This window comes from Mustela putorius, unplaced genomic scaffold, assembly GCF_011764305.1.
Source record: "Mustela putorius furo isolate JIRA1106 unplaced genomic scaffold, ASM1176430v1.1 tig00000224_pilon_pilon_pilon, whole genome shotgun sequence".
In the NCBI taxonomy this organism is placed as follows: domain Eukaryota; kingdom Metazoa; phylum Chordata; class Mammalia; order Carnivora; family Mustelidae; genus Mustela; species Mustela putorius.
The window spans coordinates 18508228-18535709 of record NW_025421321.1 but is presented as its reverse complement, the minus strand read 5'-3'; the positions used below and the strand labels follow the sequence as shown (position 1 = coordinate 18535709).

The window sequence follows — 27482 nt, the reverse complement described above, 5'->3', positions numbered from 1 at the left end:
AAACTTTTTAAGCATTAATTATTTTAATTCCATTTGAAAATCTGCTATTTGGAAGTAGTAATTAAAGGAAGAATACAGTAAAACCATTTGTATGAAGCACTATAATGGAAAAAGTTTACAAAAACGAAGAGAAGGGGCGCCTGGGTGGTTCAGTGGGTTAAAGCCTCTGCCTTTGGTTAGGTCATAATCTCAGGGTCCTGGGATCGGGCCCCGCATCAGGCTCTCAGCTCAGCAAGGAGCCTGCTTCCCCCACTCTCTCTGCCTGCCTCCCTGCCTAACTGTGATCTCTGTCAAATAAATAAAATAAAATCTTTAAAAACAAAATAAAACAAAAAACAAAGAGAAAACGAATTTATTAAAGGTAATGATACACCATTAGTAAACCTCTTTTATAACTAAAAAATTGACCCTCCCCACTCCTTGGGGAAAGCTGGTTCCTACACTACTCCTGAATCTGTGTCTAGAAGGGTATATATCATATGGCAATTATTTACTTACATGCAGCATTTGCTATTTGTAAATAAGTACCTTTTTTTAAAAAAGATTTTATTTATTTATTTGACAGAGAGAGAGAGAGAGAGAGATCACAAGGCAGAGAGAGGGGGGGGAAGCAGGCTCCCCACTGAGCAGAGAGCCTGATATGGGGCTCAATCCCAGGACCCTGAGATCACGACCGGAGCCGAAGGCAGAGGCTTAACCCACTGAGCCATCCAGCCGCCCCTGTAAATAAGTATCTTTACCTTGAACAAATAATTTAAATCTTTGTTTTTCTAAACATCAAGAAACTACTCCACTAAGTCTTCCAATTATTTCATATTTCTGAATTTAATTACTATCTTATATAAAGTAAAATCAACAAGTTCTCAAAACTAACCAATTCTTTCTCCATAATTTAAGAATAGCCGTAGGTGCAAATAATGTAGGTTAGCTTTTAAATATTGGAAAGAGCTAAAGCATTAAGTGTCAAAGCACTAACATTTGTGTATTTGCAACTGAAAGATAATCCCATGACCCTTTCAAAATTTCCCAAAGGATTTTTAATAGACTTTTAAATGCTTGCTCAACTAAGAAGAAATAATCAGGGCCAAATAACAGGTTCAGAGTGCTATGACATATAAAATCAATGGACAGCATTAAGTGGCAATAATTTTAGAAGAAATTAGTTTTTTTGCCAAGATTTTAGGGGGGGAAGAGATATAACCACTCTCCAAATTAAAATTATCAGGAAGAGAATTATGGAAAATGGCAGCTGTGGTGGCAGCAAATTTTTGATTCCCTGTGAATCTTTACATAAAACAGAGCAATTAGGGAGCAAACCCAAAACCCATGGGTAACTTTTACAACAAAACTATTTGACAGTCTCACCACAAACCTCATAATACAAAGGACTGAAACAAACCACAAAGAGCCAACCATTTTTCCCCTCACTCCTCCCCCAACCTGTTTTCTATTGGTGTCTAAGTGAGAGAAAGCAGGGGGGAAACAATGAGATGTATGAAGAATTTGAGAACAGACGTACAAAACAGCCAAAAGGTATTCAGTGGAAAGCGGTGAGAGACAATTTGTGAGAAGCTAAAATCACTCCTGTACTAAGTGCAAGCAGTTCACAATAAGGCATACAGGCCTGGAGCAGTCTGGTCCTCTTAGGTCACTTGAATCTGGGACTTGGGGCTGTCTTCCAGGATAGAGTCTACACTTAAGAGTAAGTGCTGGGAATGAAAATAAAATTGAGCAGGTTATGGACAAACAAGATACAGGAAAGAGAAGGTCCAAATAGAAGTGTCAGAGTAGAACAGAGCCAGGAAATTTCAGAAAGCCATCTACCGTTTTTTTAATGGTGCACAAAAACAACAAAAGAGAAATCTGTGCAGTCAGAAGAGCTATCTGAACTAAGTCTCCTCCTACAAGTTCAAGAAAACTATTTCTATATAAAAAACAAGTCCAAGTATTGGGGCTGAATATCATACAAAGTTACAGTAAGAAAAAAGAAACAGGAAGAGAGTCAAACTCATAGAAGCAAGAGAGAGGGGGAAATGGGAGTTGTTCAATAGGTATAAAAGTTTCCATTATGCCAGATGAGTAAATTCTAGAGATCTGCTGTACAATACAGTGCCTACAGTTAACAATATTATACTGTACATTTAAACATTTTTTTAACAGGGTAGGTCTCATGTTAAATGTAATCAACACACACACACAGAGTAATAATTTTTTTTAAAAGGGGGTGGTGGGATACAATAACATCCTACAGATAACTGAAGCATGCCATTAAGGGATATGCATAGGAGAAATAAAAATGAGCTTCTATTTCAAAAAGAACTTAAAAGAATTATACAAGACCTGAAAGAAAAACATTTATCAAAATAAAAAACTAAGAAATAAATTGACAAGAGTTCAGGAAATAATCTGGATTTATAAAAAAGAGAAAATCAGGGACGCCTGGGTGGCTCAGTTGGTTGAGCGGCTGCCTTCGGCTCAGGTCATGGATCCCAGTGTCCTGGGATCGAGTCCCGCATTGCGCTCCTTGCTTGGCGGGGAGCCTGCTTCTCCTTCTGCCTCTGCCTGCCACTCTGTCTGCCTGTGCTTGCTCTCGCTTCTCTTTCTATGACAAATAAATAAATAAAATCTTAAAAAAAAAAAAAAGAGAAAATCATTTCAGAAATGAAATGATTCTTCTACTTAAAATGATTTTTCTACTTAAAAAGTAGAAGAAAAAATAAACATACAAGATAAAGCCTTAAAAACAGAAGGTGCAAAGAAAAGAGTCAAAAAGAAATGAAGAGGAAGGAAGTGTGCAAGCTTAATTCTAGTGTCTGGGGATATATACTTGGTAATAAAACAAAAAAGAAAATTAAGAGACTTTCAAAAAAAGTCAGGAATAGCAGTTATTTCTTGAGGGAAGGAAGTTATGTTTGGGAAAGAGGCAGATATGGAAGGGCTTCTAAGGTAGCTGGCAAAATTCCATCCCTTAACCTGGAAGATGGTTGCATGGGTGTTGGTCTTATAATTCACCAAGCTACACATTTGTTTTCTACATCTACATTTTATTTTACAGTAAAAAGGGTAAAAAAGGAATTTAGGAAAATCAAAAACTACAGATAAATTAATTTAAAACTACTAGGTATCAAAGGAAAACAGGTGCAAAAAAACCTTTTGGAATAATCTTCAAACCAACTTCATAAAATGACGTGGCAAACCAAGGGACAAATTTTCTCACAATGTTTTGTCCTTATGTTTGGCAAACAGGATGGTGAATTAAAAGTCTACTATCTCAATACAGAGTACCTACCTGTTCTGTTTCTCACATGTAACACATACTTTAAAAAGTATCTGACACTGACTAATTCTTAGAATTAACTGCATACATAAAAAATACATAAAAGGGTCTTTTTTAAGAGATACTCTAAAACTGCCTGGAGAACTCATCTTTGCAACAAATATGATGGTCTTCCAAATAAATAAAATTAAATTCAACAAACATTTATCCAGGATATATTATGTATGAGGTATTTACACTTCACTTGAAGAAATAAATAACACCTATAATAGAAAGCTATATATAGTGTGTGTTTTGAGAAAAGGTACAAAGTACTGCAGGTACAGAAGAAAGGGCTTTTCACCTGTCCTATTGCATTAATATTCTAACCAGACCCTTCTCATATTCCTCCAATCTATCCTTTCCAGTGATGGCAGAATGATCTTTCAAACACCAAAAGCCCCTTTTAAAAACTCTTCACAATGTACAGTACACAGGCAATTTAAATGCCTTACAAGGACAAGGTAGGCAACAAATGAATGAAGCTGATCTGGTGTTAAGACAATAGAGAATGATGGAAACCGTCAAAAAGAAGGCAACTCATTATAAGGGTTAGCCAGTTACCACCATGTAGGAACAGGAAACCATTGTTGCTACAATGTTCAATTTTTCCAGAGATGACAGAACTCTAGTCATTGCATGTGAAATGTACCAATATTTAAATGTTGGCAAATAATGCAAAATTTGAAGGAAAAAAAACAAACAAGTAACAAAAGTAACCCAAACAAAAAACAGCTGTAGGCAAAATTTGTGAACACTGCCTTCAGAAATGGGTCTGACATTAATATCCCAATAGCTGGCCCAAGTGTCCTCAAAATTGCAAAAATGACTGTCTTTCTAATTCAAAGGAATAGTGAACAATTACAAAGTTTCTCTTAAAAGGTTAGCACCTGCTACCACTGGTCGGTAGCAATGGCTAACAGATAACAAAACACAAGGAAAAGTAAAAGAGGAACATTTACCTGATAGCCACCTCAAAATTGCTTAACCAGTTTTTGGTTTTGATTGTTTTCATCAACGGTTATATTCATGGGCACCATTTTATACCGCACACATGTTATATGGTCAAATTTTCTTTTCTTTTCAAGATTTTATTTCTTTCTTTCTGAGAAAGAGCAAGAGAAAGCATGAGCTGGAGGAGGAGCAGGAGAGAGAGAAGTGGACACTGCACTGAGTAGGGAGCCTAATATGGGATTTGATTCCAGGTTCCTGGGATCACAACCTCAGCCAAAAGCAGAAGTTTAATGAACTCAGCCACTCAGGCACCACAGGTTAAATTGTCTTTTGCTAAAACTGCTTCTGGATTATATGATACAATCAAATATATACATGTATTTGTTCTTTAACAAAAGAACACCATGAGATTCTAGAAAATCATGGGGCTAGTAAAATCTAAAATTTTTGGTACAGTAACCTATAAGCTCCTAGAAAAATCTGGCTCCTGTATGCCAGTATTTCACACCACTTCAAGTTCCTGAATATACTACGCTCTTTTATTCCTTCAGGCTTTTAGATGTATTTAAGGCTCTCTACCCCATTTGTTACAACTGCTTAAAGTCATCTTCCAGCTCTCCTTGAATTATTTGCTTTTCCACCGTGCTTCCTTAGCATCCCATACAGAACCCTATTATGGAACTTATTTGCTGTTTATGACATACCTAGGAAACCATGACAGATACATATAACTGATACAAAATGAAACTATACTTTTACACTTACCATATACAATACGTTTAAATTTTCTATTTGATTTTTTTTTTTTTTAAAGAAATGCTGATTACATTGGTTCTATCAACCACTTAGGAAATACTGCACTAGACTATAAATCCTTGCAGGTAGAACTCAATATATTCATTTTTATGCTCTCATACAGACCATTTAGTAAGCAAATGTTTAAATAAATGAATAAATATAGCAGCATCCTGTACCAGAAAAGTCAAAGAGCAAGGCTTTGAGATCAAACAGACCCATCAGCCAATAAGCTTATACAATCTGAGAAGTGACTTAACCTCCTTGAGTCCCAAGGAGTTAACACCAGTTACTTAACTCATTATAACAATAAAGTAGTAGCACTCCTAGATGAGGCATTCTATAAATTAGGCATCAAATGAGTGAAAATGTCCTGGAAATTAGTATTAGCTTCCTCTCCCTACCCTGTATTTTTACCTACTCCTTCCTGGAGACAGCAAAGACCTCAAAGAGTGATCAAGATTATCATCAATTTTATCATATTGTTAGTATGTACTCTTGGAGTAATGTGATGAGAATGGCACTTCACCTCTGTTGTTTTCCTCCCTAAAACTCATGACCCTAGCCCAATCACGAAGAAAACAGTGGACAAATCTCAATTGAGGGGCATTCTCTAATATTTCTGACTAGTACTCCCCAAAACTGTCAGTCATAAAAACAAGAAAAGCCTGAGAATTTGGAATTCTGGAACAGAATAAGCATACTAGGAAAAACCTAGTGAAATCTGAATAAAGTATATGGTTTAGTTATTAGAAATGCACCAATTTTGTTTCCTTAGTTATAACAAATGTGTCATGGTAATATAAGTAATATAAGTAATCTTATATTCAGTAATATAAGAAGTTAACAACGAAAATGAGATGGAAACTGAGTAAGGTATACTCATGTGTACTGTCCTGCAACTTTTCTGTAAATGTAAAACTAATCTAAAAAAGTTTTATTTAAATAAAAACAGAGTAAGGAAAATAAGGAATGAATCAAAATCCCTTGGAAGTAAATGATGATAAACATTCTTTTAGTCTCTTTATGTTTGGTGGTAAGACAAAGATAGCATTCTCCTGTAGTGGAAATAAAGTTATTAATAAAACACCCTGTAGGCATCGTATAAGTCTATAGTATTAATTACGAAGTGACAATATGGCCAAAGCAAAAGCCCTCTGAATTTTAGTTTCCCAAAGTATCATTCTTGGTCCTCAACATTTCATTTCACTCTGTGACAAAAATTCATAACATTAGCTGTCATTCTGTATTGCATGGACTATCCCACATCTCTAATCTTTAGTCACTTTAAGGTCATTTTCCCCTTGTTATCTCCCACTCACCTTACACTCAACTAACTAAACTCCTCATCTTCTTGATAAAGCTCTTCTTCCAAACTTCCCTCTCAAAGTTATGCCTCTCCACCCCACAGTTCATTATCAGTAGTACACACTACTATCAAATGAATCTTCCTCAAATAAGGATTTTATCATAAACGCAGGCTCAAACACTTTCTTTCAACTAAACCATATTTAAATTCAGAAGTGATACTTTCAAGGCCATCCATAATTGCTTATGCTTTTTTGTACCTTCACTTGTAAAGATCCTTGCATACATCTCTCTACGTCCTATCATAAGCCTTTCCTTTATTCAGAAAATAATTCAATACTCACTAAGCATATCACATATACACAAGAAAACAAGATTCTTCTGGGTGGTCAAAGACTTTATAATCTCCTTGGGGGTGATAAAACCTAAAAAAAAAAAAAAAAGACTAACAAAGAACACAGGAATATTTCTCATTCAAAGCTGTAACTTCAGTTCCTATAACAGTGCCTGCCACATGAAAGGGCTCAAAAAGTATTCATTAAGTGAAAACAAGGCAGTATAGAATGCTATAGCCAAAAGAATTATATGCAATTTGAGAAGGTAAAGAATTTTCAGTTGGAGAAGTGAAAGCAGGTCTGTATTTCTGTGATTCTAAGGCTCTAAGGACAGCCAAGACTCAAGATCAAGTATTTCTTGCGTGGTTAAGAGGATGTGTGCAGGTACATTTCCAACAGAAAAATGTTACACCAGCAAAGGTAAGAAGAAGTAAAATTCTTTTACAACACTTAAGTAGTAATTAAAGAACAGTTCCTGAAGGTTACTGAAAAATAAGATAGAAGAAGACAAGGACCAAAGTTGGGAAAGTCCTGAGAAGAAATTTGGTATTCATGTTTGACATTCATGTTACACCAGCAAAGGTAAGAAGAAGTAAAATTCTTTTACAACACTCAAGTAGTAATTAAAGAACAGTTCCTGAAGGTTACTTAAAAATAAGATAGAAGAAGACAAGGACCAAAGTTGGGAAAGTCCTGAGAAGAAATTTGGTATTCATGTTTGACATAACATAGGTTAGACTTTAGAAAGCAAGAGCCTTATTTCTTGAAGAAGCCTCCCCAATCAAAACCCTGTAGGTTCCTTCTCCTTTTAAGCTTTATAGTACTTGCCTACATTATAAAATTTAACTCCTAACTGTATTCTCTCACAATATAAATTCTTATTTTCATTGGTGTTAGTCTGTTCTCTTCAACTGAAGAATAGGGATCATATCATAGACCTCTGTTTTTTCCCTAACAAATGAGAAAAGCACTGGGCCTCTGAAGCTTTATTTCAGGAGGACTTTTTGCATTTGTGCAAAACCCAGTTACCAAAATGACAACAATCTAAAAGCAACACACAACATACATACTATGAGTAGCTAAGCTACCATACGAACAGGAGTTAAGTCCTGTTTGGACAGCACTTTTTAAAAGTTTCATTCGATAGTTGAAGCCCATAATAATGTGTCAGACAGCATATGTTTTCAGTGCTTCCTGCTTTATATAAGTATTTCATCACCTCATTTACTTTTCTTTCTCAACTAAGCATTCCTCTCAATGGTCAACACATATACTAATTTCTCAATAACATTATCTTCTCTGCACTGAAGCCTCTCTAAACTTTTTATTTATTAACTTCATTGATTGAGAACCATTGTTATGGCATAAATTTTAATAAAGGGTGCTGCTGTAACTTCTGTACATAATTCTTTTACACATTCTAAATGTTTCCTGTGGCTTAGCACCCTTCAAGTAAAACTGATTCAAATAACATATGTTACAGAAGTAATTCAAATCCACCAAAGCTTTTACAAAATGAAACATGATGCGTTAGTGTCCAGGGATTACACCTAAATCCTAAAATTCTCCAACTCTCCAAAAGTTTGGATTTTTTTCATCTTCAACCCTTTGACCTTCTATTTTAAAATTAAATGTCATTCCTTAAAATAAAATCTGTTCATGTTAACATTCATATTAACTATTAAAACTTTCCCCAAAAAAGCTTAAAGTGCGCACACATAAATCAAATGGTATTTACCTCATCCCTAAACAAGTATTTTCACTAATAATATATTTTTCCAGGTCAGAATTTTTATGTAAGGAGAAAAAAATAAGACTTTTATAAAACTCAAAAAGAAATATTCCACAACATGATTATTTCTTATTGCACAGAACCTCTCACTAACGCTTTTGAAATACAAACGACTTTTTTTTTTCCCCAGAGTTGGGGAACTCCATAATGTTCTACTCTATTGCCCCACCACCTCTTAACGGTACCTAATACTGCTGAGCTTTTAGAGCTGAATCATCAAAACAGCACAAGAAGGCAAAAAACCACGTCAATATATACCCTTAGAAGGACTGCAAGGTAACAGGTAAGTCTTACAATTCGGACGGAACAGAGATAGACATGAACAGTTCAGCTTTTTCCACTTCCTCATCTCCGAAAACACCAAAATAAACGTGGATTTGAGGCTACAGCACGATTGCAAAGCCGCGGGTACCAGTGAAGCCTCACATCTAGTGGCGCTAGGGCACTCTATTACACTCAGCCAGCCACGTGGCTGTCACAATCAGAAGGAAGACAGGAGAAACAGCACAAACTAACCTGGAAACAAATAACCTTCCTCCTCCCTCCACCGCGGAGTTGGGGTAGAAAAAAGACCATGCCGTTTCTTTGCATGATAAGACTTTTTTTCCTGTAAGGTGAAAACGAAGTACAGGGGCTGCTTTAAAGAGACTTCAAATCAAAAATCAGGTCCAAGAAGATCCCGAGTGTGCACCCCACTGAATTCGCTAAGCTCACTCCCGCGAGCTAAGATGTGAACAGAGGCATTTTGCGAAGGGGTAAAAGAGGTGGAGTTGAGTAACAGTAGAGGATGGAGGGTTATGCACTGGGGCCCGCTTTCTCCTGACTCCCCCCGGTCCTCCCGGGTTTCAGACTCGCTGCTGCGCTGCTGCTGCGGCTGCGGTGGGGCGAACCCAGCACGCGGAGGGCCTCGCCTACGACCTCTCACCCTCCCAGACACAAGACAGAAGGGCAGAAGTAACCACGGGCCCAAGAGAGTTGGCGAACAGGAAGTGTCCATATTGCAGCGCAGAAAAACCCTAACTCGCACCCCACCAAGACAGCTACCCGGCGAGGCCCCCAGGGCGCCCGCTGGAGGAGGGGCCAGAGGGTGCCGGGGTCGGCCACCCCCACATCCGGGACCCGCCCCTGTACCCCCAACGCCCGGCAGCTCCGGGGCTTAACAAGTTCACTCCAGGCAGCGGCTGGCGCCTCCCCGGGCACTACTTGGCCCGGCCCAGCCAGGCCGTCTGGGGCCGGACCAGGACTTCACGCCCGGCACGTCTCGCTCCACTTGGAGGCGGGGGAGGGGGTGCTGCACACACTCCCGAGGGGCTTGAGGCACTTCCTCTAACAGCAGATTCGCCCCCAGTGGAGCCCTAAGCGTCCTCAGGGCCACCCCCGAGCCTTGCCGGAGAGCCGGCACCCCTAGCCACGGATCCCGCCGCGCGGCACCCGCTCCGGGGCAGTCATTACCTCTCACGAAAAACTCCTAACTCCTCACGGGGCCGCGCTCCCCTTAGTTTGACACCCCCGGGAACCCACGCAGGACCCAAGCCAAGCGCAGGGGAGACCCCCATGCCGGCGCCAATTCCTCACAGGACAAAAATGTCCGGGGGCGTCACGGGACAGCCGCCTCCGCGCCCCACGCCGGGCGCCGACCGCACGCGCTGCCTCCGCGCCCGGGAACTGCGCGGCGGGCCGGGGCTAGGAGCGCGGCCGCCCGGCGGCGCCCGCCCAGAAGGGCGCCACTCCGCACGGGACTCACCGTCTGCTCGACCGCCGCAGCGGGGAGGCGAGGGACGGGCAGGGGAAGACACAATATGGCAGAGCAGCGCAGCTGCTCCCGACGGCTCCCAGCAGCCGCCTCCGGGAAGACGCGGCAAAGAGCAGGCAGCGGCAGCTGCGGTGGCGGCCGCGGCAGCACCACATCCCCCTCCCGCTCGCTTCCTCCCCCTCCCTGCACCCTCCCCCGATGCCATGGCAACGCGGCGCCAAGGAGATTAGCCCCGCCCCTCCCTCTGGTCCCCGCCTCTTGCGACCACTCCGGAGGGGGCTCGGCCCGCCCCTCGGTGTCCCCTCCCACCTCCTACCTAAGGGCCGGCCCGGGTCCTCGCCGGCTGCTCTGAACTGCTGATGGGAAGGAAGGGTGATGCAGTGTCCGGAAGGGCGGGGTTCGCACGGAAGGCAGGGAGGAGACGTTGTGGGCCAGTGCTGCTTTCGGGCTGAGGAGGGGCTGGGAAGGCGGGAAAAATGGAAAGGCCTCGCCTGTCCGGAAGGACCTATAGGAGGGCGGCAGGGCGCGGCACGGCCCCTGAGTGGCCGAAATGGTGCGGAGGCGGGGCTAGGGTGGCCTCCCCGGTCGGTCGGCCGGGGAAGCCTGGTGCTGGGACTGCCCTGTAGACCTGCTACAGCAGGAGCTTCTGGGGGCTTCCCCAAGAGCTTTCTGCCATTGGCCAGACTTTGAAAGCGCTGTAGGAACGGTAAAACCTTAATATGAGCTAAAAGTCGTTATTACACTCGCTTTACTGAAATTTTAAGTGAAAACTGAGCTCAGCGTGTTTGTGGTGGAAAAAAATAAGGGTTGGAATCAGATCCAAAATTTAGTAAGCATTGCATTTATTGAGCCCTCACCAAGTGCTAGGGACTGAGCTAAATTTTTGACATGCGTTGTAATAATCATAATGCTAAGATAGCATTGCCGGATAAAACACAGGAGTGTCCCATTAAATCAGAATTTCAGATAAATACAGAATCATATTTTTTAAACAAGAGAATGTTCCATTTGGTGGTTTGTGTGGTTTTTTTTTTTTTTTTTTTTTTTGCTAAATCTGCAAACCCTATCCTAACTCTTACAAATTCCCACTTTACAGATAAGGAAGCCGAGGCTTAGAAAAATAACCTGACAAATATAAGGTAAGTGGCAGAACTAAGGCTCCATCTTACTAAGATTATGATTCTGATTACTAGATTTCTGAATATCTATATCCACATCTTCAAAAACAAGAGTAGTCATACCTATCTCACAAATGTGCTGAATGGATTGAAAGAAAAGGTGAAGAGACCTGCATAGTGACTGATGCATGGGAGGTTCACATTCTTCCTGAACAGTGAATGTTAACTGAATATTCACTATGTGCCAGGCTGTGAGTATAAAGTGAGCTGATTATGAAACAAGCTTCCTACTAATAATAAAACAAGTCAAACTGTGGGGATGACAGAGACACAGAAGAATTATAGGCATCAGAATGTATAAAATCAAAATGGAATAAAAAATGGAAGTGTTCAGTCCTCATTCCACAGAGGAGAATGCTGTGTCTGTACGATTTGACCAAAATCACCTGCCAGTTCCATTTGGTTCTCATTGCACTGTCCTGAAAGGCCTCATAACTGTATTTAGAGTAAGAGGCCAAAAGGTAAATATACAGTCAGCTTCAGTTAAAGCAAGAGTTGCTTCATTTTTTCCCTTTAGAGCAATCACTGTTGCCTCCTCATGTAGACAAACTGAAGGTTTGTCTCCCAGAGGGAGAAGGTAGTAGAAAGGGAGCAGAGGAACGAAGGGAAGATTGAGAGGAGGTAGCTTCTGGTGAGCTATGCCCTTCTCATACCTTAGTCCTTTGTTTTATCTCTGCTGCCCATGGTGATCCCTAATATAATATAGGTCTTCATCTCCTTACAGATTATTGTAATAGCATCTTATTTGATATATTGAACTTTAGTTTCTATTTTTCCTTCTAATCAATTATTTATTTATTTATTTATTTGACAGACAGAGATCACAAGTAGGCAGAGAGGCAGGCAGGGAGAGAGGAAGGGAAGCAGGCTCCCTGCCAAGCAGAGAGCCCGATGCAGGGCTCCATCCCAGGACCCCGGGATCATGACCCAAGCTGAAAGCAGAGGTTTTAACCCACCTAGCCACCCAGTTGCCCCTCTAATCAATTTTAAACTCAGGTGACCAAACAGTCTTCCTCAACTCTAGAAGAATCACAGAATTTGAGATCTGGAATTAATATATACTTTAAAGATGTCTTCTAGGAGCCCAGTTTATCATGGATGCAAAAACAAATCCAGAACAGTTAAGTAACTTGTTCAAGGTCAAATAATAAATGTACTGCATGGGCCTCCACTAAGAGCTCTCTGCTGGTCCTCTCTACTAATTCAATAGAGAGGCTGGGAACATTTAAATAATCTCTGTGGGTAAAGCTCAGGTCCCTTAGGAAATCTGTCACACTTTAAGTTTAGAGTCCAGGGACACTTGTATACTTAAAGTCTATTTTAGAGGACTTTGGACACCTATCAGGGAAAAGCTCTGATTAAAACTAATGATGATTCAGAGTGAGTAGCTTTTCCCAGGAGTTTACAAGAGTGAAAAGGCTATGAAGGCATAGTTTAACTCTTTTGGAAAAAGAGGATCCTGGCATTTAAGATATCTTTCAAAGTTTGTATTCTTCGTTCTCCAAAATACTTTAAAGGAACATATTCAGTAATAAACCTCCCTGGAAGACAAATGCATTAGAAAATATATTGTTTGAAATGCCCTCATATTTAGGCTAAAATATGATATAAACTTGAATATATGTGTTTATACTTTAAATATATTTATCATTGTATTACATATATTTAACAAAGACTCTTTAATCATGACTTGGTGATTCTAAAAATAACCAGTTTACTGATAACAATTGTAGGCTTCAATCCCCTTGAAGTCAATGACCATATCTTTTTCATTCTTATAGTCTAATTTCTTGGAACAGTTTTTGGGACAGAGGTGATATATAATATATTATGTGTATAATATATAACAGTGATATTTGTTGATAAAAGTAGTAACTTTTCTCAAATTACGAGCTGCCAGAACTAGGATACAACAGTTCTAAGTACTGGTCTGCCACTTGGGCTAAAAAGATGGAATTGTTAATGAAGGTCTTCTTTTTTTTTTTCCTTTGAGGATTTTTTCAGTGTACTTCCTAAGTGCAACTGCCTGTATTTGATAGTACCTACATTTCTCTTTTTTAAAATCTTATTTATTTATAAAGATTTAGTTTATTTATTTGAGAGAGAGTGAGCGAGAGAGAGCACAAGCCAGGAGAAGAGACAGAGGGAAAGGGAGAAGCAGACTTCCTGCTAAGCAGGGAGCCTGACTCAGGGCTCAACCCCAGGACTTTGGGATTGTAAACCTGAGCTGAAGGCAGACACTTAACCAACTGAACCACCCAGGTACCCAAGAACCTACATTTCTATAGATCCTGTTATTGGCAGTAATTTGGACCAAATTACTTAGGACTTAGTGTCTCACTAGTTTCTTACTAAGGACACTTACTAGGACTAGTGTCTTACTAAGGACACTGGAAAAACTTAGCAAAATATAAAAATATCAGCTTGAATGTGTTAGATAGAAATTATAGTCCATGACCTGAGGGTTGATGGAGGCCCAGTGAATCCACTTATATATTCCATAGAAGGTTGCTGAGAGTATGAACAGGAATGGGGGATAGTGATTAGAGTTTAAGATATGCAAAGGGGGAAGGAGCATGATTGGGTTGAAGCCCCCTTTCTTTGGACAAGGAATCCAAGTGGTTATATCCTAGAAGTAAAGGGGAGACATCTCCATTTCAAATCATCTCACCCCTGAGATTGGATTAGATTAATTCCTTTAAGCTAATGCCCTGAAGCCCTTGGCAGAAGCAAACTGAAATTTTCTCTGGAGTAAAGTAATACCATTTTAGGCCTCAGATCCTTTGTACAATTTTACAAAAACTATATCTAGTACACAGTGAAAAATAATCAGTCATACAAAGAAACAAACAAAAAACAATAGAAACAACAACAAAAACTGAACAAAAGGGATTCAGATAGTGAAATTATCAGACACAGATTTTAAAATAACAATGCTTTCTATGTATAAGTAAATAAAACATAAGAATAAAAATTTAGACAGATAACTAGAAACCTGAAAAAAAAGAATCAGATGAAAATTTTAGAACGAAAAAATTCACTAGCTGAAGATAAGAACTCAGTGCTGGGTATAACAGCATATTAGACACAGATAAAGATAGAGTTTGTGAACTAGAAGATAGTTGAGAAGAAACTATGCAGAATGAGGTGTAAGAAAAAGGATAGAAAATACACAACACAGGGAAAGCACATAGAAGATATAGTTATAAAGCTTAATATGCATGTAGTTGGAATTCTGGAAGGAAAGGAAAAATAGTATTGGGCAGAAATAATATTTGAGTTAATGAATCACCAGCAGGATATAGTTGGCATGTAGATACATCATGAAAAAAAAAAATGCTAAAATCCAAAGACAAAGAGAAAAATCTAAAGAGGAACTAAGGAAAATAAGAGCTTATCTTTAAAGAAATAATAGATTTAGAACTGACTTTTTAATAGAATAGTTAGTCTGAAGCTGGAAAATGATGGCACAAAAACTTTACAAAACTGAAAGCAAATGTAAAAAAATCAACAATTTTAGCATGAGATGTTAACATATTCTGCTATTGATAAAATAGACAAAATATTCAGTGAGAACATAGGTTTGAACAACAATTAGCAAAGTCGATTATAAAGACATATTGACTACTTTTCTATAGTCCTTTACATATGAATAAATTTATCAGTTTATATTATTTCTGTTTTGGCTCATGAAGCTGGAAGGGACAGCTGAGGATCTGGAGCCTTCAGGGTGGTTAGAACCTATCCTTAAGTTACAGATTTATTTACCACTGGGTAGCTTTACCTCTGCGTTAAGTTCTTACTATGTACCAGGCCCTGTACACAGCACAGGGATAAAAGTTGTAGTTATAACTACAGAGAAGGAAATCAGAAAATATAATGTGGCATTATGAGTGCAATGACAAAGCTTTACATAAGGAGCAGTGGGAACCAAGTCCTAATTCAGCCATAGGAGATAATGTCTGAGCAAACTTTGCAGAAAGAAAAGAATATGGAGGAGAAGTGGCAATGTGGGGGATGGGGAGTGGAACTACACCTAGCAAAGCCTCAGCTATGTGAGAGCCTAACTGTTCAAGTCAGAGAACTGTCAGTCATTTAGAATATCTGGAGTGTAAAAGGTTGCTCGAGTTAGGGGTTATCTGGTTGCAAGAAACAGAAATTCGCACCAGCTGGCTAAAGTAAAGGAGGAACGAATATAAAAATAGGCATGGATTTTGTGAGACAAAACTGTGGAAAGCAAAGCCAACATCACAAGAACCCTCCTTCCCCCTTTCTCTCTCTCTCAACTTCCAGTCTCTAATCTGAGCTTTTCTTTGTATGTTTGCTTCATTTCCTCTGCAGATGGGCTCCTCTGCTAACTTGTGTGCTTGCATGCTACTATGGCAGTCCCAAATAGCGGCCCCTGCTCTCCACTTCTGGCCTCCACCCAGTTTGCCCAATTTTCCTGCTAAGCAACCCACATTTATTACTTAACTCCATTTCCCAGTGCCAGTTCCAAATTCCCAGGAGCTGTACAATCTGACTAGTCCAGTTTCAACATGCATGTAGATCAGGGGTCAGCAAACTTATGGCCTTGAGGGGTGGGAGGGGAGTTGGCAAATCTGGCCTGCCTTCTGCTTTTGTAAATAAAGTTTTAATGGAACACAGCCACACACATTCATTTACGTGTTGCCTTTGGCTGGTTTGACGTCACAAGAAAGAGTTGAGTAGTTGCAACAGAGAACCTATGGACCACAAAGCTGAAAATATTTACTATCTAGACCTTTGCAGAAGAAAATTGCTGACCCCTGGGTTGGATAGTTGGATGTGGAGACATAGGGCTGTATAGAGGCTCAAGGGGAGACAGAGCTGGGAATCAAAGCTTTGAGAAGTGGATAAACCTTTCCCCCTCTTTGCAGAAAAAGGATAATGTGGGGAAAAGGCAGCTGAGGAAGTATTTTGAGAAAGGAAATGTTTGAAGGCTCTAACACAGGAAAGAAAATAATCAGTCTCAAGTATGTGCTAAATTTTTCACACAAAGGGTGGAAGAGTGCAAGACAGTTACTCCTTAATCTGGAGAAGTTCATTAAGTTGCTAAATTTAGAAGAAAGTGTCACCATAACTACCTTTAAATAACTCACTTGTGGCAAATTTCGCAGACCCTCCAATAGTTAGCTCTTGCTGAGAGGAACTGGCTGAGGCGCAATGTTCACAGTGTGTAGAAAGATTTTTAAATGCATGTCCTAAAGGTTCAGTATCTACTTTTCAAAAGATGAAGAAAAGAGAGGCATTGAGAGGATGAGATAGACAGTTGGAAAGACAAAGGAAGACAAAGACTTGGCGAGTAAGAGGAGATGAAATCTAAAATTTACAATTTTGGTAACCTGAGCTAAAATTGTTCTAAGGAAAATTCCAAAAAAAGACTTTTCATTTGCGTAGAAAAACCATTAGAGTTTTTAAAGCTCTAGAGATCATTCTAGTGCTTGTTATATTCAAAGTGTAATCTGAGCACGCTCAGCAGCTTTGGCATCACCAGGAGTTTATTAGAAGTGCAGAATCCCAGGCCTTAACCCAGACTCACTAAATAAGAATCGGCATTTTTAGAACTCCCCATGGGTGATTCATATACACATTAAAGTATAAGGAGCACTTAATTAGAATGGCAGTTTTCATATTATTCAAAGTAGACTGATAGGGTTTTGTTTTCTTTGAAACCTTACATGGAATCCAACTCTATGAAACAGATCAGAGTGGACATACTGTGGTTGAAAAATGGGCTGATACTGAAAGGCTGGGAAAGCCCAGGCATTTTCATCCAGTGTTCCTCCAGGAACACAATCTGAAAACCGCTGATATGGGGTGCCTGGGTGTCTCAGTGGGTTAAAGCCTCTGCCCCCCCACCCCGTCTCTCTGCCTACTTATGATCTCTGTCAAACAAATAAATAAAATATTTTAAAAAAAAAAAAGAAAGGAAAAGAAAAGAAAAACCACTGATCTAATGGATCTAGAGGAACTATCAGAATCTTTAGGGCCAAGTTCTGCCAAATTCTCAGGCACTCACACTCTCTCTCTTTTTAAATATCTATTTATATTCTTGAGAGAGAGAGAGAGTATTTGGGCTTGGTGGGGCAGAATGAAGGGTGGGGGGGCAGAAGGTAAAAGAGAATCTTGAGAATCTCAGGCAGACTCCTCACTGAGTACAGAGTTCTTGCCAGGCTCCGTCTCATGACTCTGAGATCATGGCCTGAGCTGGAGCCAAGTATCAAAAGCTTAAACCTACTGAGCCACCCAGCTGCCCCTCCTACGCTGTCTTACTTCTACCTCATTGAGAACTTCTACAATGAATACCTCATAGTGATAGGATATGTACCTTGAGAGAGTTGAATTTTTTTTAAGATTTTACTTATTTATTAGAGAGGGAAAGAGAACACAAACAGGAGAAGCAGCAGTGGGAGAGAGAAGCAGGCTCCCCACTGAGCAAGGAGCCCCATGCAGGACTCATCCCAGGACCCTGGGATCATGACCTGAGCCAAAGGAAGACACCCAAGCAACTGAGCCACCCAAGAGTCCCAAGAGTTGAAATTTTTAAAGACCTGGAAATCACCAGTCTAGCTTCCTTTCTCAAAGATGGGGAAACTAAGGCTTAGAATGTGACCAGTGAAACTCAATTAAAAATAGGCATGTTTAAAATTATACTAATCAATCACAGAAGAGGCTGCTATAGATTGAATATTACCCCCCCCACCCCCGCCAAAGTCATATGTGATTAGGTCTTGAGAGGGGAGATGGAATGGGATGAGTGCCTTCATGAGAGAGGCCCCACAGAACTCCCGTGCCCCTTCCATCATGGGAGGTTATGGTGAGAAGATGACCGGCCATGAACTAGGAATTGGGTTCTCACCAGACACCAAATGGTGGGACTTCCCAGGCTCTAGAATTGTGAGTAGATGTATGCTGTTTATAAGCCACCCAATCTTTGGTATTGTGTTATAGCAGCCCAAATAGACTTAAGACAGAGGGAAACCTAAAGCTTCAATAATTCTTAGGGACAAAAAGTGCTGAAATTCTGTATGCCTTCCCGGGTCCCTCCCTCCTTAGCAGTCAAGTAGAGAGACAATTTGCACAGTTCTTAAAAGCTATAGGCTTAGACTCGGGTGAGAATCCTGGCCCCACTACTTACTAGCCCAGGCAAAATATTTCAACATTTTCTGAACCTCTTTGTGTCTAAAATGAAGATAGCAATTCCAGCCTCAGAGGGGTGCTATGAGGCCAATGTATGTGAAACAATGGAGCACATGACCTGGTGAATAATAAGTGCTCGGTAAATGCTAGCGGCCCTTGTTATTTTTTAAATGAACAACAACTAGAAAGTCAACCTACTGCAACTTTAGGAATTGCCCAAAAGAATTGCATAAGAGATGCTATAGAGGTCGGTTTCCTTTTCTACCGCTAGAAGAGTAAAACAAATTTTGTCTAGAACAATTGGCTATCTAGTAAATAGAGTTTATTCAAAATTAAATATACAGTTGTGAAACTGACTTTTGACCAATGAGGTAATTGTTTAGAGAAGGCAGTATTAAAGAGGTTCCAAATTATATTGTAGCAAATACAAATTTTTGTTCCCCAGTAATAGTGCATTTAGAGTTAGGCATTTTTAGTGACTGTGGTCAATTGCTTCACTCTGTCTCTTTGATTGTGCAAGTCTCAAACCTTGAAGTCACCTTTGGCTCCTCTCTTTCTCTTTAAAATATGTCTAGAATCTCACCCCCATCTCCCTACCTCTACTGTCACCATCCTGCTCAAAGCCACAGTCCTCTCTCAGCTGAATGACTTTAATACTTCCTAATTCTTGGCTTCTCCTCTTGCGCCTGGGCAATATTTCCTTACCATAGCAGCCGGAGGGATCGTCTTAAAATCTGTGAGTTAACGTAACGCCTCATCTCATAACTACTCCGTGGCTTCCTCATTTCATTCAGAATACTGCCAAAGCCCTTATTATAGTCCACCACGTCTTACATGCTCTAACCCTACCACTGCCACCATTGGCCTCCCTGCTCTTTCTTGATGGTGTCAGGCACACCCAGCCCTGCGACCTTTGCTTTCTGCCTGGAATGTTCTTCTTCCTGATACTTGCTTAGCTAACTCTCTCACTTCCTTTAAGTCTGCACTTAAATTTTACTTTCACAATGAGGCTTGCCTTGGCCTCCTTAGTTAATACTGCAAATTATCCCCAACCAAGTCCCAAGAATCCTAATCCCCTTTCCCTATTGTACCTTTTCTTTCCCATAGCAATCATCATCTTCCCACACACTGGATAGTTTATTTATTATGTTTTTGTTAAGTCTGGCTCCCTGACTAAAATGTAAGCTTCCCAGGGACAAGTCTTTCTTCTGTCCTCTGATATGGTCTAATTATCTTGAACACTGCTTGGCATACAGTAGACAATTAAAAAAATATTTGTTGAATTAACTTATTAGTTTTGTGGTTAGTTTGTGTGCGTTTGTTGCACTGTCTTATTCAGACAAAGATTAAACAAATGGATAATAATTTAACAAAACCAATTGTTACATCGTGGGGGTTTTTCATTTTCTTTTGACTTCTCTTTGTTTTCTCTTTCTTCTTCGTGCCATGCTGAAACCCCCAAATGTCCTGAATATGACTCTACTTTAAGCTGATGTGCACATTTTCTCACCTAAGAATTAGTGCTGCCTGTGTTGCCCTACCCACTCTCCTTCTAGTACTCAGCCATACCCAATCTGTTCATAGAGCACAACTTTTATGTCTAAATAGCCATTATTTCTGGGACTGCCTGGTCTTACGTATTGGCTAAGAGGCAGTCATTTTCAAGCCAATAGTTCAGGTTAGGACTAAGGCAATAAAGAAGAGAGAGAATAGTAGTGGTGCACAGAGGAAGATTTGAAAGTCGGATCATCTAGGGGAAAATGATGAATCTTTGTTACTCCCTCCATGGGACAAGAGAAGAAGGACAAATTGGAGGAGGGCATTAATAAAGTTGTGTGCTATTCACTGTGGTTTGTGAAATCCTCCCCTGGCTCCCTTACAAAATCTTCAGCAGAATCTGCATCACCTATAAATATTTGATGGATGGATTTTCTTTTGAGGGGATCTGAATATGATTTGGTTCCTACTTCAAGGTTGACATCAGGTGAAAGTGGAGGCTTTCCATGGCAGAGCTATGTAAGGCACATTTTACATGTGGAGACTGCAGACTTCTGGGGCTGCCTGTCTGCCATGGGTTAGGGTGATGGGCCATGCCAAGGAAAGCTGACTTCCTGTCCCTTCCAGGGCACAGCATATAGGCCCCGCAGCTGTAGAGAGGTGAAGCTGGCAGCTAGGGGATGGTGAGTGTACATAGACATGGGCTGGGGCCCTGAGTGCCAATGAGCAGCTCCCCTCATCTTGAAGGTATCCCTGTGCAGGACATTAAGTAACATATTTAAAAACAGCAAGGTGAGTTGAGATAGAGGAGAAGAAGAAAGAAAAACATTTTGTATTTTAGTACCTTTAGCACTGCAGCACATTGGCACTTTCTCTGCTTTTTTGAACAAGGTGCCATATTTTCGTATTCCACTGGGCTGTACAAATAATGTGGTCGGTCCAGTCTGTAGGCATTCTACTTCTTTTTCCTTTCCAAGTCACAGACTATAACATCTGAGTGGTGATGTGTCTTCCATTAGTGAAAATAAGCCAATTTTTACAACATATAGTATTATTAATCTTCAATTACCTTTGATGGGTTTAGCAAAGAGGAAGCAATTTTTTCCTATACCCATAAGAATCATTCTATCATTAAATTCTCTTTATTATATGATTTAAAATGAATAAGCAGGGACGAAAATTTAGTACTTGTCAGTAAAATTCCATTTTAAATTGCAGTAATTTCTTTTCTGAATGTCCTTGATATCCAGCAATCATGATATAAAATGTTGCTTATGTATAGATATTATAATACATAGGAGAATTTATTTTCAGTTCTGTGGCAGTCAAGTCTTCTAAGAATAAAATAAGCATTAAAAATAATTGAAACTTTGAAATATGCATTTCTTACTGATATGATTGCTGTCTCTTCTCGTGTCAGGGAAGTGGTACTGCTTGGTAGAAAGAACCCAGAATTCTGAATTACAAGAAGAAAATGGGCAAATTATTTATTCTTTTTAGCTCCCAATTTTATCTTTGTTAATAAATAAAAGACTTGTGTTGACACTCATTGTTGCTCTGCACTGGGCTTTTGCTCTAAGTAGCAAATTTCTCAATTTTCTTCCAACCCTGGAGTTTAATGATATTTGAATCATGCTTTAAACACATACACACATACTCTCTTTTTTTCTAACGAATACTACTATTATTAAACTATTTTTAATAACTATGGGTCTTAGAACATGTTTGCATGAATATAATAGAAACCTATTGAATTTGCTCAAGTAAAAATTCTTTTTTCCTTTTTTAAAAGATTTTATTTATTTGAGAGAGAGAGCATGGGGTTGCAGAGTGAGAAGGAGAAGCAGACTCCCCACTAAGCAGGGAGCTCAATATGATGCTTGATCCCAGGACTCCAGGATCATGACTTGAGCCAAAAGCAGATGCTTAACCCACTGAGCCACCCCGGCACCACTAATATATTATTTTAAAAGTAGTTACATTATAAAAATACTTTCATAGTCCATAAAGGAACAGAGAATGATTAAGTTACAGGAAAGATGGGAATCAATACATTTCAGGACTCTCAGTATCAAGGTTTTAGAGATCTTTGCTCTAGTGCTCCATCATTAATGTGCCTAGCTAGCAAAATATGGAGATAGAAAACCTAATTTTCTGAAATGGCTTGTTTCTCCTTGGTCATATGTCTACCTTTGATCCAATCAGCTGTGGCTCAGGAGAATGCAAATGGGATAGAAACAGGGCAGCCAGACTATTCAGCCAGGATTTGTTCAAAGGTCACATACTGTTCAGGTAATAGCTGGATACAATACATAAGGCAGCTAATGATGGTGTCACTTTGAAGAAGCCTGAACTACCACTGGATTTATTTTCTCATAAACAGATACTGCATTTCATATTCTTTTGGAAAATATCTTCAGATCTTTAAGAGAAAAAAAAATACCAACTTTAATTCAGTTAATCTGGCAATTAAAATCTCTCCTTTTATTTACTTCAGTGTCTTTGTTCCCACTTGACGGAGAAATGTATTGAACCTCACTCATTGCTGCTCTACACTGGGCTTCTGCTCTGGCCAGGTCCATAGAATCCTTTCCAAAAACAATTAAGAAGCTCAAATCCTGCACGTTCAGTAACAAACATGATAGAACAAATGCGTTCTTCTTGTATTTACCACATTATTTTAAACATAAACTGTGTATCAAAGATGCAGGTCATTGATTCCATCCATCCTCCCCTCCGAAAGATTCTTACTTGCCTCCATCACAACAGAGCCCCCTCTGGCCTATTTGTACTATGTAACATCACTCCTTCCCCGGACTTAGGCAAGTAAGCCATATGTAGACAGTTGGCTGGCACAAGAGGATGCACCCCATTGCACAGCTAAATCAATCATATTTTCCTTTTTGAACATTTGAAAGAGGAGAAAGAGACCTAGGGAGTGGGTAGCTACATCACTTTTATAGGGGAGCTGGAGAGAGTGACTGCCCTGTTCTTACTCTTGCCTTTCCCTTGAATTCTGTAAGATTATTACTTCTTATAGCATAGATCAAGAGTATAATAAACACATGGGCTAATTTGAGTAGGTTACTTGAAATAAAACTTGGTCTAAAGCAAATAGAAAAAAATATAAATACCAATATTGTTTTCCTTTAAAAAAAAAACAACAACCTATTATTTCCTAAATTTAGTAGTTCTCTAACTTGAGCATGCATCAGAATTAGCTGGGGGCTTGTAAAGTGCAGATTGCTGGGACTCATTCCAGACTTTCTGATTCAGTTTGTCCAGGATGGGACAGAGAGCATTATATTTCACATTTTTTTAAAGATTTTATTTATTTACTTGATAGAGAGAGATCACAAGTAGGCGGAGGGACAGACAGAGAGGAGGCAGGCTCCCCGCTCAGCAGAGAGCCCAATGCGGGGCTCAATCCTAGGACCCCGGGACCACGACCCCAGCCGAAGGCAGAGGCCCTAACCCACCAAGCCACCCAGGCACCCCATATTTCACTTTTCTAACAAGCTCCCTGGTGATGCTGATCTTTCTGGTCCAAGGATCACTCCTTGAGAAACAATGCTCTAGAAATAATTATCTAAAATGACCATATAAAAAAAATAAAATGATCATACCAACATGACTTTTTTTTAAAACCCTGAATTAAGATTCTTCAAAAGAGTACAGTATATAAGAGATTTCATGCCCTGGTAGAAGCCAAATAACCTATATGCAGATACTAGCTCAGCCACTTACAAAGCCGCTTGGACAAGATACTTAACATTTCTGTGCCTCTTCATCTGTTGAGTAGAGAATGTAATAGACAATGCTAACAAGCAGCCTGGCACTGTATAATTGCAGGCATTCATATAGAATCCAACATATGAATGGCATCCCCTAGAAATGTGTGAAGGGACCGTCAGGAATACCTACCTGAGGGAGCTGTAACAGTTAAGATCATTACAAGGATTAAATAAAGTATAATGCATATGAAAGGTTTAGAATAATACCTGGCACATGGTAAGGGCTCATTAGATGCTAACTACTAGAATCTGGTCCATATATTAGCTATGCAAAGAAAATCTTGAAAACATAGTCATGGTGACTGTATTCTTAGTTGAGAATTAAAGGAATGCAGGGTGCCTCAGTGGCTCAGTGGGTTAAGCATCTGCCTTTGGCTGAAGTCATGATCCCAGAGTCCTGGGATCAAGCCCCATATCAGGCTCCCTGCTCAGCGGGAAGCCCGCTTCTTCCTTTCCCACTCCCCCTGCTTGTGTTCCCTCTCTAGCTGTGTCTGTCTCTGTTAAATAAATAAATAAAATCTTTAAAAATAAGCAAATAAAATAAATAAAATCTTTAAAAAATAGATAAAATCTTAAAAAAAAAAAAAAAAACCCGAAAGGAATGCAGTTACCACTGTGCAGGCATACTAGATTAAAAATGTTTTTTCTAAGAGATATATTCTTTGGAGAGCAAGGAAGCCAAAAAAGAAAATATGACCTTAATTCTCCCAGGACACAAAACTACCCTTTACACATATCCAGTATAAAATTCAGCAAATAACCACTGCTGTCCCCAAATAGTTTTTTAATATCCTGAACTATTAATACTCTGGCTATCAAGAAGTAGTTAGTGCTCTGTATAGTTTGGAGCCTAATGATTTTTTAAACTAAGTCAAATTTCCTTCTCTAACATACAGTGTCCTGATTTAAAATATTACTGTAGGGATAGGTGGTAGATTGCACAATTTTATTTGACAAGATAAGAAAGTGCTTTAAGCACAGAAATAGTTAAAAAACCAAAGTGATAAATGGAACTATAGGAATAGTACAAGCCAAGAGAGCTTGATGCCATAAGAAAAGTCCTTTGAGACATGTATGTGAATGTTCATAGCAATATGACATAAGAGCCCAAACCCAGAAACAATCCAACTGTCCATCAACTAGTAAACGAAGAAATAAAATATGTTAGTTATGTATTACTATGTCCAAATCACCACCGCCCCCCCCCAAGATGTAATGACTAAAAAAAGTGTTTATTTTCTCACCGTTCCTGTGGGTTTGGAATCTGGACCTTGCTTAGTTGGGTAACTCTAGTCTCTTTCAAGATTGAAGTGAAGGTGCTATTCAGGGTTGCATCTCATCTGAAGTCCATGCTCACTCATATGGTGTTCATAGGCCTCAGGTTCTCGTTAGTTCTGACCATAAACATCAGTTCCTTTGCCATGAGGGATCTTTCCATAAGGCTGCTTACATCATGGCTGCTCAGAGCAAGCGATTCATGAGAGAGAGAGAGAAAGAGAAAGCCCTAAGAGGAAAGCTATAGTCTCTTTATAACCTAATCTTAGGAATGACATCTCACCAAATTCAGTTCATTAGGAGCAAGTTGCTAGGTCCAGCCCACTCTCAATGGGAAGAAACCACACAAGGGCATGAATACCAGAAAGCAGGAGTTATCTAAGACCATCTTAGAATTTGCCCACTTCTATATAAAATCCATACAACAGTACTATTCGGCAAAAAAATAGGAACAAACTACCAAGATATGCTGCAAATGTGTGAACCGCAAAAATGTTAGGCTGAATGAAAGAAGTCAGACTTAAAAGATTGAATACAGTACTGTATAATTCTATTACTTGACATTCTGAAAAGGCCAAACTATCAAAACAGAAAGAAAACCAGTTGTTACCTAGGGCTGGGGGTTTGAGTGGGGAAAGCAGAATTTGGGGGGGAATGACGGACATGTTCCAAACTGGATTATAGTGATAGCTGCACCTCTCTGTGTATTTACCAGAAATCATTAAACTGTACACTTACAAGAAAAATGGCATGGGATACAAAACAACCGGCGGCCAGTTCTTTTTAAAAACTCTGAGTTTCGTGAAAGGCAGAAGAATTATGTCAGAATAAAAGAAAGAAAAGATACGACACCAACTGCAATTCATGATCCTAGATTGGATCCTGATTGTTGGGGGGAGGGGATGGTGGCATGCCATATGGATATTACTGAAAAATCGGAGAAGTTACATATGGACTATTGATTAGATAATACTACTGTACAAGGTTAAATTTGCCAAATAATTGTCCTGTAGGTATGTAGGAGAATGCCCTTATTCTTCATAAATACGTGTTCTTTCGTGGTAAAGTTCCATGTTTTCTGCAACAACCTCTTGACTAGTTCAGGAAAAAAATTTATATGTGTCCAGAGAATGTGGAGGAGAGATAGAGTAAATGTATTTCATTATTAACAGCTGGTTGGTTAACAGCTGGTGAATCTGGTTGAAGGGTATATAGGAATTCTGTGTAGTATTCTTGTAACTCTTTTGTAAGTTTAAGATAATTTCAAAATAAAAAGTTTAAAAAAGTAAAACAAATCTTTGAATGAATTCTCCCTCTTAGCTTCCATATAGGATCAAGCACAGCTATCAGCACAAAGAGAAAAACCAACCACAGAAAAAAGAAAACAAGTACTTTTGACTACTGCTTGTCAGGTACTGTTTTTCTTTGTTCGAACTAATTCCTATAACACCCTTAGAGCACTAATTCTTCATCCCATTACATTATACAGCCCATTACAACAACGTAGGGAGTTTAAAAATTCCCTATGCCCTTGCAGCAGCCATACAGACAAATTTAGAAGCTCTGGGAGTAGGACCCAGTCAGCAGTGTTTCTAAAGTTCTCCAGGTGATTCCGCTGTGCAGCCGAGGTTGGAACCACCACGTTGGACCTAAAGCTTTATTATGTGTCTTTTCCAATTGTCAAAGTTGAGGCTCAGGGAGATTCGATAACTTGCCCATGGTGATACAGCTTGTGAAAGTGCAGGGGTTAGAGCTGGACATGGACGCACAGAAAGCAGAGTGTGTGGGGGTGTCTATGTGACCCCATTTTCAGGCTCTCTCCACCACACTTCCTGGACATCTGGAGTCTTCCCTGGGCTTTCCCAAGCCTGCCCTGCAGGCCAGGAGCCGAGCTGGATGCTGCAAAATATGATCAGAGTTGCTTTGGATTTTAAGGAAAATGAACATGAATATATAAAAGATAATGAATATTTGTAGAAAAACTGTAGAAGCACATAGCTTTTTTGTGAGCTGATGAAATCTAGTGATGGAAGTAGGTTCAATCAAGAAAGTCTTCTTTGATAAGTTGTCAGAAAAAAGAAATTGACATCTCTAAACATTCTTTCTCATGAAAACCTTTATCTCCTTTCAACACTTTTTTCTAGAGTATTTTCCTCCTTGGCTTCTCCTGAAATTTCCTTCGGCTAGACAAAACAGACCTAATTTTTTTAAAATTGTAAAACAAGGAATTTTGAAAAGACTTCCCTCCAAATTTAGAATAATTAAATATGTTTCCTTGAAGCCATCTTTACCAATAACTTGCAAATCATTAGAAAGAATTATGT

General features: G+C 39.6%; 1 protein-coding gene and 1 long non-coding RNA gene across 5 annotated transcripts in view; one reads left to right on the top strand and one right to left on the bottom strand.

Moving 5' to 3' along the window:
- Positions 1-10678, bottom strand: part of FOXN2 (forkhead box N2) — a 65887-nt gene extending 55209 nt beyond the window's left edge. Inside the window, exons 1-2 of one of the 4 annotated variants that reach the window (XM_004752859.3) lie at positions 10245-10452; positions 9017-9107 (exon numbers count right to left, since the gene is read on the bottom strand). The gene's annotated coding sequence lies outside the window, so the exon portion shown is untranslated. Of the gene's footprint in view, positions 1-9016; positions 9108-9952; positions 10218-10244; positions 10453-10569 lie in introns of those variants that run through there. The other 3 variants (XM_004752861.3, XM_004752858.3, XM_004752860.3) reach the window with 3 other exon arrangements.
- A 98-nt stretch (positions 10679-10776) lies between these two features.
- LOC101670124 lies at positions 10777-27197 on the top strand. Its single transcript, XR_199434.3, has 3 exons — positions 10777-10959; positions 11350-11392; positions 26479-27197. It is a non-coding gene; the product is annotated as an uncharacterized LOC101670124 (long non-coding RNA).
- The last annotated feature ends 285 nt before the right edge of the window (positions 27198-27482 follow it).